This window comes from Hevea brasiliensis, chromosome 3 (genome assembly GCF_030052815.1).
Source record: "Hevea brasiliensis isolate MT/VB/25A 57/8 chromosome 3, ASM3005281v1, whole genome shotgun sequence".
In the NCBI taxonomy this organism is placed as follows: Eukaryota; Viridiplantae; Streptophyta; class Magnoliopsida; order Malpighiales; family Euphorbiaceae; genus Hevea; species Hevea brasiliensis.
The window spans coordinates 19,416,841-19,427,556 of NC_079495.1; positions in this window are offsets into that span (position 1 = coordinate 19,416,841).

The following is a 10,716-nucleotide window of genomic DNA, read 5'->3' on the forward strand; positions in this document are numbered from 1 at the left end:
TTATAATTTTTTTTACAACATACAATTAGAATAATTAAAATTATTTTCAGTGACTTACTAGAAAATATAATGCAAGATATAACTATTTTTTTTTTAAATTAGTTTAATTTCTCTCTATATAATTTTTTAAAGTTTAATATATTAAAATATTAAATGAAAAGAAATTTTAAATTAAATTTAATGAATTATGAAGATATAGATAAGTTAATTTAAATTAAATAAAAAGGAAATAAAATTTGAAATTTAAATCTTAAAAACTTAAATGTTAAATTTATCAAAAGAAATAATATTTATTATTTGCAAATAAAAAATAAGTTAAGGATCACAACTATAATGTAGTTATTAAACTTAATGTGGAATCTATTTAGTTTTTCAATTGTCTCTGTAATTACAGAAAAACTCACTATTCATGCTTTTTTAATTTTTCATTCACATTAAAATAAAGCTATTTCTTGGCATCAAAGGAAAATGAGTCTTTTTTTTTTTTTATGTGAATGGATAGCATTTTCAATTAATTTTTAATATTGTTTTTCTTATTCTCTTTTTTAAAGACTTTAATTGTTTTGTTTTGTTTTTTTTTTTAATTTTAAATTCTAAATTATGATTTTGCAACATCACTTTTGTCCAAAAAAATGTCTATCAATATATTCATTAATTGTCAAGGTGGAAAAAAAAATAAAACAAAATTAAAATTGTGAAGTTTTTTTTTTTACACATTTAAAAGAAATATTATAAAAACATATATATAGACATAATAGAGTTTCTCTATTTGTAAAATGTGAAAATTGTACAATTTAATTTATTAAAAAAGGGAATTATTTAAAATAAAGATTGAAATATATTATATTTTTGTAATTAATATAATGGATAATTATCAATTAAAATTATTAAATTTAAAAAAAAAAAAGTCAATTTGATTCAATCATCAATTATCTATTTATGCTGATGTAATTGATTTTCTTATGACAACAGGCCGACGAGGGATGGAGATCGCTTTTCATCGTTATCTTCTATATGATTAAGTGTTTATTGTATTTAAAGACTTAAAATTATTGTTTTGATAAAAATATTATTTTAGATATTATTTAAAAAATTATTTTAATATTTTTATAATTAAAATTTATTAAATTTAATTTTAAATTATTTTTTAATATTTTTTAAATAATATATTTAAAAAAATAACTTTTTTAATAATAATTTTAATAATAATATCAAACAAATCTTAAGAATTTGAAGTAGTGATTTCTTATAAAAAAAGTAGAAAAATGTGAGTAAATTTTAAAAGTTTATTATTAAAAATTATAACTTAAGATTATTACTTAAAAATTATTTAATTTATTATTATCTAATATAAATTTATTTATTAAAAATAAATTTTAACTTAAAAAATAAGTCTTAAATATAATATATATATTATTTTTATTAAAAATAAATTTTAACTTAAAAAATAAGTCTTAAATATAATATATATATTATTTTTAATAAAAATAATAATATATTATTATTGATATGAATTATGAAAATTCATAGGAAAGAGACTTTTTCCTCATCTTTATCTCACACGACAGACATTAAAATTAGATAAGGCCAAAAAAATTTTATATAAATGAAATTGGATTCGATAATAATTGCTTGTAATTAGCTTTTTCATAAAAAAAAAAAATCTATAAAATAAATTAATTTTGAGATGATTACAATGGAAAGATTAATTAATGACATAATAATGATAGTACGGTGTGATGGAAATTTTTTCGATAAACATCACTTTTCAATTTCAAATAATAACATTAACCCGCCGATAAATCAAGAGCATGATTTGATGGGTAATAGATAATTTGATAATGCAGAGTTATTGTCATGAAAGATATAATTAATTTAACTGTAATTAAATAAATTTAATAAAAAAAATAAAAAATTAAGTTTAAGATAGTCTAATAAGAGATCAAGAATTAAATTAAGGTCACTTTTTATATATAAAATAATAAACTCATATTTAAAAAATTAATTTTTTAACTAAATTCATTAACTAAAAATAAAGAGCCTGAATTTATTTAACCTCATGAATAATCAAAATAAATATTATTAAATTAATACATATTAATATATAAATTAATGAAATTACTAAATTTTTTATTAATATTTCAAAAAAAATACAAATATTAATTTTTTCTTCGACTTGTTAACTTATTTTTGTTATATCCCTCACATCTATCTTGTTTTCAAATAATAATTTTTATTAGCATTAAGATTATTAATAAATAAGCTATTATTTCTTGTTTTATAATTAAATAAGCCAGCCTTTTACTGTTCTAACAGTAAAAGGTCAACATTGCCCTTTTTTTTTCAATTTTTCATCTGTCACGAATGGAATCATGTGGTGTACGGTGCACATTGACGGCCGGTAAGCATTTTGTTTAGTTTAAAACCATATCAAATCCATAGAGAAACATAGCTGAACCAAACAACTAATTTTGTGCATGCTTTTTTTTATAATATTTTAGATATATTATATATTTTTAATATAAGTATATATATTTATATGTAATTAATAAAATTGTACGTGGTAGATTTGAGAACCCAATGATTGTATTTTCTGGTTGATACGATCTTCAAAAGAATTTAGAGTTCACAAAAAGATTTTTTGGTAAAGAGGGGTTCGAATGGTTACCTTACTTTAGCTTTGAGGATATCCAAGATGTGGGAAAAGTGCTTGACAATTTCGAAAGTGGCCACCTGATATATCTATACAGAACCTTGATTTCTCTGAAAATGAGTTCTAGATGCAAGTGCAGGGTCTGCCTTCAAGTAATTGGAACATGGGAACTGCAAGAAGGATTGGGAATATGTTTAAAAGTCTCATAACAATTGACAATAAAAGTCTCATAACAATTGATAATATACTTTTTCAGGCAGCAGAATGGTTATCAGTTCTTCGTATTAAAGTTTGAGTGGATATTAACAAGCCTTCGTTACGAGAGCTTCTCACCTCTGGATCTAAGCGAGAATGGGTTCAAATCAAATAGGAACGCTTGCCTACTTTTTGTTTTTTATGTGGGAGGATTGGTCATTATTATAAGAGTTTGTCAGGAGAAATATCTTGAAAATATTCAAATTGGCAATGGTAGGCAAAATCTCAAATATGGATTATGGATTCTTGCTAAACCCCCAAACATAAGTAGCTTATCAGAACCCTCTCCTCCTTCACTAGAAGCCCCTGGAAAACATCCTATACCATATCCTTCCAACAAAGTTGAGCTTATCACCTTACTTCCATACCAAAACCTAGGAAGCAACATTTCCAGCCAAGTGCATACTTCCAACACTCCGATTTCTCTCTCTTCCCAATGGTAGCTCAATCTCTAAGACAGATGAAAGGGAAGGAGAAGCTAAACCCATCAGTGTCAGATATTGGAAAAAATGAAGCCACCCTATTAGGTCCCTCTCAAAAGAAACTAATGGAATCATATCCTGCAAAAGGATATCCACAATCTCAGCAATCAAGGGACAATGTCGATCTGATAGAGCATCTGTAACATCCTCACTTTAGCTAATCCGTACGTTCTACTGTTCCGGTGACCAATGTCAGTCCGGGCAGCTAGAATATTTGGAATCATAATTAGACTAGAGTGGGAAGTTATAAATAAACCAAATAATGATAAGAAAAATTATGAAAAATTTTCAGAAATGAAATGCACTAAGGTTAAATGAGCCGTAGCCCCAGTGATGAGTGACCTTAACGGAAAGTGACGGCGAAGGCCGTTAGTAACCCTAGACCTAGGGAAAACTTCATGAAATAATTTTTGGGACCTCAGGAAAGGATTGTTGGGGTTTCAATGATAATAAAATGCTAAGAAAATACAAGGAAAATTTAATCAATCAGTACACACAATTTTAACTCGTTAAGCCAAACGGAGGGCATTTTGGTCATTTTGTCTTTAAAGATGATTTTTGATCAACTTTTCCAATTAAGTATATAAATTATATAATATCAAATATGAATAAACATTGCTAAAAATGGAATTAAAAATAAGTAGTAAAGAAAAGAAAGAAAAAAAAAATAAACTAAATGGAAATTAAAATCAATAATGACATCAAGTGATGCAATTAAAATTGTTCCAACCAATCACAATTAGATAAGCTTCATCCTAAAAGACAAAAAGAGAGTAAGTGAAGAAAAAATCAGCTGCCTTCTTCTTCCTTATCTCTTGGCTAAAACTTGTCCCTCACCCCTCTCCTCCATTGCCATGGTTTCCAAAGCTTCCTTCCTTAGTTTTTCTTCAACCAAACCCTAAGTTTCCAACACAAAACATTAATCTTTCATCTTAGTGAAACTTTTGGGAGCAAAAAGAAGTAAAAAGGAAGAGCTTTTACAAGCTTGGAATTGACTCCATTCAAGGTTAGTACCCAATTTATTCTCTCTCTCACTCAATTCATGTTTAAGGATATGATATAAGTTGAAATTGTAAGTTTAATGCATAAATTGAACTTTGAGAACTTGGAGACTTGAACAAAATTAGGGTTTGCTTATGTAATGCTATATGAACAGTGTAATAGTCAATTAGTGACCATTTAACTATATGTGATGAGGAATTGAAGTGATTTAGGACAATGGAATTGATGTTAGGTATGCTGCCCTTGGTGACCTGTAGGGCTAGGTGTGAGTCCAACAAGTTTGGGCAACTGTAACTTGAAAGGTGTAGGTGCAATTGGTGCAAGGCTAATTGGACATGAAACTAGACTCATAATGGCACAACTTTGGTGAAGAAACCCTGCCTAAAAACCAATCCAAGTTGACCTAAAAACTACTCTAATCCGGGAAACCAACATGCAGTCCCTGGAAAATGACCAAATGAACAATATTTGTTCAAATGGTCATAACTCAGTGTATAAAAGTCCAATTGACCTGAAATTTATATCAATGAAAGGCTTAGACAATTTAGAACAACTTTCATGAAGAACGCCAAATTAAATTCTGACCATAACCCATCAGAATTGCTAACCAAAGTCAGGGTATCAAAACTGCCAGAACCATTTCTGCCCAGAAATTCTGGGTAGATGCTAATCCGGCCAGTCTTAAAGAAAGTAGCATAACTTGAGCTAGAAAACTCCAAATGGAGTGATTCAAAAAAGAAATTAAAGAGGACAAATAAAGGAATAACTTTGATCAAGAACATTTGACAAAATTCTCATTGTAGAATTGCCTAATAGAATAGTGAACTCTAGCACCCAAAATTGAAAATTTTAATTTATTTCATTTTGGTTTTAAGTATTGATTGGCAACTAATACCAACACTTTTGTGAACCAAAATGTGGTATTTTAGTGAACTTAGGTTCAACAAATATATTATAAATTAAAAAGTCAACCCTTGAGTGGAAATAGTCAAGTAAATAGTGACCTCTACATTACAAAAACAAATAATAAATTTATTAACTGTGTAAAATGCCCTAGTATGCCTAGAATGATTGGTTTGGATAGGTTGGCATGCCAATAGGGTTCTGTTAGCAGTACTGCATATGGCTTCATGTCATTCTGTATTTTATGGCCTTATGTGACATTCTGTGATATAATAGTCTTTAGCTATTATGATTGAGTTTACTATACGTGGGTTTCATGCCAAATAATTATTATAGCTTATTAGCTATTCTGTTGCACACCGGGAGACACAATGTGACCGATAGTGTGATGGCCTGAGGTACTTGGTGCCCAGTACCAGTTTACCCGTTTATCCAGTCCAGTCGACTAGTACAGGTTACTTGGGCAATCAAAATAAATCTTATCAAATTTTAATCAAAATAATACTACAATAATTGCCAGGAACTTAGTCTACATAAGATGTTAGCATGCATTCTGCATATCCATTTTATTTTAGCTATTTTATTTTATATTGGCACCACTTAGCAGAATTACTTAGCGCATTGCTTTTACCACGCGCAGGTATTGGAGACATAGTTGGAGAGTCCAGCATACCTCAGACCAGGTGATTAGTCAGATCTGCACAGAGTCCAGAGTCATCTCATATCTGCAATGCACTTGGTAGGATTTTGGGTTGTATTTTGTACTTTGCATTTTGTACTAGTTCTTGATTGTAATTACAAACTCATGAAATCATATGATAATATAAATATATGAAATTTCATGTTACTATAATTATCAGTATATTTTGTTAAAAAATAAATGTTGGGAAAATATTCATGAAATTGATTTAAATTGTGATGTGAACAAAAATTTTGAAAATTGTGTTGAGATTTGGAGATTGAGTTGATAAGGATGTATATTGGAGTTCTGGATCTGAGAACCATATTGGAAGTGTTTCTTTTAACAGGTTCAGAAGAATTGTTTTCCAATTTACAGCCGGCACTCTGCTGGATTTTCTATAAAAATTTATGAAAAATTCAGATTAATCAAATTTGTAAATAAATGATAAAATTGGAAAAATTTTGCACTTGGTGAATAATAAATAAATTAATTAAAAAGGGTAAATTGTTATGGCATAAGATATGGTGCTCCGGCACACTGTGTGACATATCTTGCTTGGCTACACTGTAGACGGGTAAGGGGTGTCACAACATCTCTCTAATCAAGGTACGAAAGCAGCCATTTTTTACTCTTCCAAATATTTACCTGTTACTCATCCCATAGGGTTTGTAATATGATGTTGTAGAGGTTCAAGAGCCATCAATGAGAGGTATGCCCTTTTTTGTTCCCTTTAATTATAATGTTTCTGTTGGCCTTCAAGAAAGTGGTGAGGTGGGCTTGGGTCAAGAACGTAGTCTTCTTTCTATTTCTTGACCTTCACAAAAAGAACAGGGAAGTCTTACTCAGCTTAGTTTGGTGTGCTAAGTTAGGAAGAAGCAGTTCCAAGGACCTTTGGCCCATCTAAATGTGGAAAAACATGAGCCCATCCTTGTGGAAAATTTGGATCCCAAGCCTTTCGATTTTTTAGAAGATGGCTTATAGTTTGCTAAAGCCAGAATCAATTATTGGTGGACCAAATTTGGAAGAGATTGTTTCTGTGTTCAAAGCCCAAGGCTTGAATCCTTTTTTATCTCATTTGGAGATACTGCAATCTAGTAAATCCCTCTCTTCAAAACCTATGCCTCCCCAAAGTTGTTCTGAGGTTTGCTTTTCCCAGCTGCCCAAGGAAGCAGATAGTAGCCACTTTTCTTCTGATCAACTTCAAATAGTAGCTCCTTCCTTTACTCAAAAATGAAAGTGCAGGGCAAAGGAAGTAGGTACAGACAGTGCTCAAGCTATAGAAAGAAATGTTTTACATCACAGAGAAGTATTGACAAGCAATGATGAGTTAGAACATTTAGGTGATGGTACAGTAGTAAGGGCAGAAACTAACATTTCTGAGGCTTCAATGGCTGGCCAAGAGCCACCACAAAAACCATGACGAGCATAGCATGCAACTGTTAGGGGATTGGGCAACCCAGACAGTTTGAGCTCTGTGTGAGCTCATTATAAAATACAGCCCCCTCCATAGTCAATCTTATAGAGACAAAAAATAAAAGAAGTTAGCTGGAAAAGTTAAGGTGTCATTTTAAGTTCACTCAAAGCTTTTATGTGGATCCAACTGGTTCTGTAGGAGGGTTGTCTCTATGGTGGAGCTTTGATGTTAATATAACTATTAAATCTTTTTGTGAAAATTATATTGATACTTTTATTATTTTGGTAAATAGTGGCAAAGTTTGGTAGTTGACGTGTGTCTATGGCAGTCAGTACAAAGAAGGTAGGCTACCTGTCTGGGACTTGGTACAGAATTTAAAGTCTTCTTCCCCCCAACCATGGATGTGCATAGGGGACTTTAATGCTATTTTGTCTCAGGATGAAAAATGGGGAGGTTCTAAAGTCCACTTGTCTCAAGTTTATGGCTTTCATAATTTCATCCAAACTTGTGAGCTCCTTGATTTGGAATGTAAAGGTCCTTTGTTCACCTAGTTCAACAAACGTTTTGGGAGTCTTGCTATTCAACAATGCCTGGACAGAGCTTTAGTTACCATTGATTGGCGAGAGATGTTCCCAAAAGCTTTGGTGATCCATGAGGCACTTACGGGGTCTGATCACACACCACTAATTCTCTTGCTAGAGTTTTCTTCCAGTAAGAGGAAATTCATGTTTAGATTTGAAGTGAAGTGGCTCCTGAATCCCCAATGTTACAATTTAATTATTGTGACTTGGCATCAAACAGTTCAACGATCTCAAATGTACTCAGTAGTGCAAAAACTGAAATTGTGCAGGAAGGAGCTTAGTTGATGGAGTAAATCCAACTTTAAAGAGGAACATGACGAAATTCTATGCCTAAAAAATAAGCTGGAAGAGCTATATAGTAACCCTCTGTTTGAAGGGCATAAGGAAGTAGAAGCTTCTGTCATCCACAGACTCAATGAGCTTTGGAACAGACAAGAGCTTCATTGGAAATAGAGATCTAGAGTTCAATGGCTGCAATTAGGGGATAAAAATACCAAGTTTTTCCACCTAACAACCATTCAAAAAAAGCAAAGGAGTTTAATTGTTAAATTGTAAAAGAAGAATGGCCGCTGGCTTGAATCAAAGTCTGACATTAAAAAGGAAATCGCATCTTTTTTTAGGAAGATTTACCACTCTTAGACAACAACAGATGTGGATGAGGTCTGCCATCTTCTTCCTAGGGTGGTCACTCCTGAAATGAACTCTATGCTTTATGCTTCTCCTATAGATGAAGAGATAAAGAAAGCAGTTTTTTATTTGGGTAGTATGAAAGCGCCAAGTCTAGACAGGTTCTCTGGTCTCTTTTATCAGAAGAATTGGGCTATAGTTGGGGTTGATGTTTGTAGTGCAGTCAAAAGGTTTTTTGAGAGGGGTTTTATGTTAAGGGAGATCAACAGAACAAACATTGTACTTATCCCCAAATGTAAAAATTCTTCCGTTATTAATCAATATAGGCCTATAAGCCTTTGCAATTATCTTTATAAGGTCATTTCTAAGACTATTGTTAATAGATTGAAACCTTGTATGGATTCTCTTATATCCTAAGAGCAGGCAACTTTCATTCCAGCTAGAGCTATACAGGATAATATAATTGTTGCTCACGAAGCCTTCTTTCTTCTAAGGTCTTCAAATAGTAAGAAGCATTCTATGGCTCTTAAGCTCGACATGTTCAAAGCATACGATCAAGTGGAGTGGTTTGTCTTGAGAAAAATTTTACTGCAGTTTGGTTTTGTAGAATCTTGTGTTAACCTTGTGATGCAGTGCATATTTACAGTCAGTTTTTCTATCCTGACCAATGGCAATCCTAAAGAGCCTTTTTCTCTTCCCAGAGGGCTTCGTTAGGTAGACCCCTTATCCCTATACTTATTCCTCTTTATTACTTAGGCTCACTCATGTCTTATAGCTAATGCCAAAGAGCAGAGGAGGTTAAAAGGGCTTAAGCTGGCCAGAAATGCCCCGTCTCTCACTAATATCTTATTTGCAGTTGACACTCTTTTGTTTGGGATTTCCTCTATCTGTTATTCATAAATACACGGTTGCCTCAGGACAATAAGTCAACACTCAAAAGTCCAGCATCTTTTTTAGCAAACACACTCCACGGAATTTGAAGGCCACAATTCTAGATTTTTTTAGGATAAAAGGAAATGAAGATCTCAGATAAATACTTGGGCTTACCGGCCATATGGGGAAAATCAAAATCTAAGGCTCTTAATTTTATCAAAGAGCACATTCATACAAAAGCTCAATCTTGGAAGCATAATTTGCTTTCATAAGCTGGGAGGGAAACATTGATAAAATCTATTCTGAGTGCTATCCCTACGTACTCTATGGCTATTTTCAGATTTCCAAAAACTTTTTGTAACCATCTTAATAATTTAATGTCCAGCCTTTGGTGGGGCAGCAAAGAAAAGGAAAAAAATCTGTGTTGGGTCAGTTGGGATAAAGTCTGCTCTTCCAAGTTTCATGGAGGTATGGCATTCAAAGATTTTGAGAAGTTTAATTTAGCCTGTTTGGGTAAGTAATTCTAGCGCTTGGTAAACAATCCTCAAAGTTTATGGGCAAATATCATAAAGAGTTTATATTTTCCCCGATATTCCTTCTGGCAAGCATTAAAGAAGTCTCACAGTTCCTAGGCCTGGCAAGGTCTCATTGCAGGAAGAGATGTATTACGGGAAGGTTTTAGAATAAAAATTGGTAATGGCTATCCAACTTTGGCGTGCTCTAACCCTTGGATTTCAGCAACTCTAAATTTCATGGCCCAACATCCTGTGAATTGTCCTATTAATATCAATTGGGTGGCTAATTTAATTGATCATGACAAAATTCAATGGAGGACAAATATGGTGCATAGTCTATTCTCTCCTATTTTAACTTCTTCTATCTTGGCAATTCCTATTGCTCCTAGAGGAAATGAAGACACTACTATATGGCAATTTGAGAAATCTGGGGTATACTCTGTTAAGTCAGAATATGGGGTCCTTGTTAATCAAGGCAGCAAATCTTCAAGCTCTCACTAAATTCCTTCCAACATATGGATCAAGACATGGCATTTGCATATTCAACCAAAAATCAAAGTTTTCCTTTGGAAAGCCATTCTTAATGCAATTCCAGTCAAGGTAAATTTAAATATCAGAAGGATTCATGTGGATCCTTTGTGCTCTATCTGCTCCAAAGAGCCAAAATCTTTAGAACATGATCTGTTTTGGTGTGACCACGCTAAAGCCACATGGTTCTCTACTCCATAT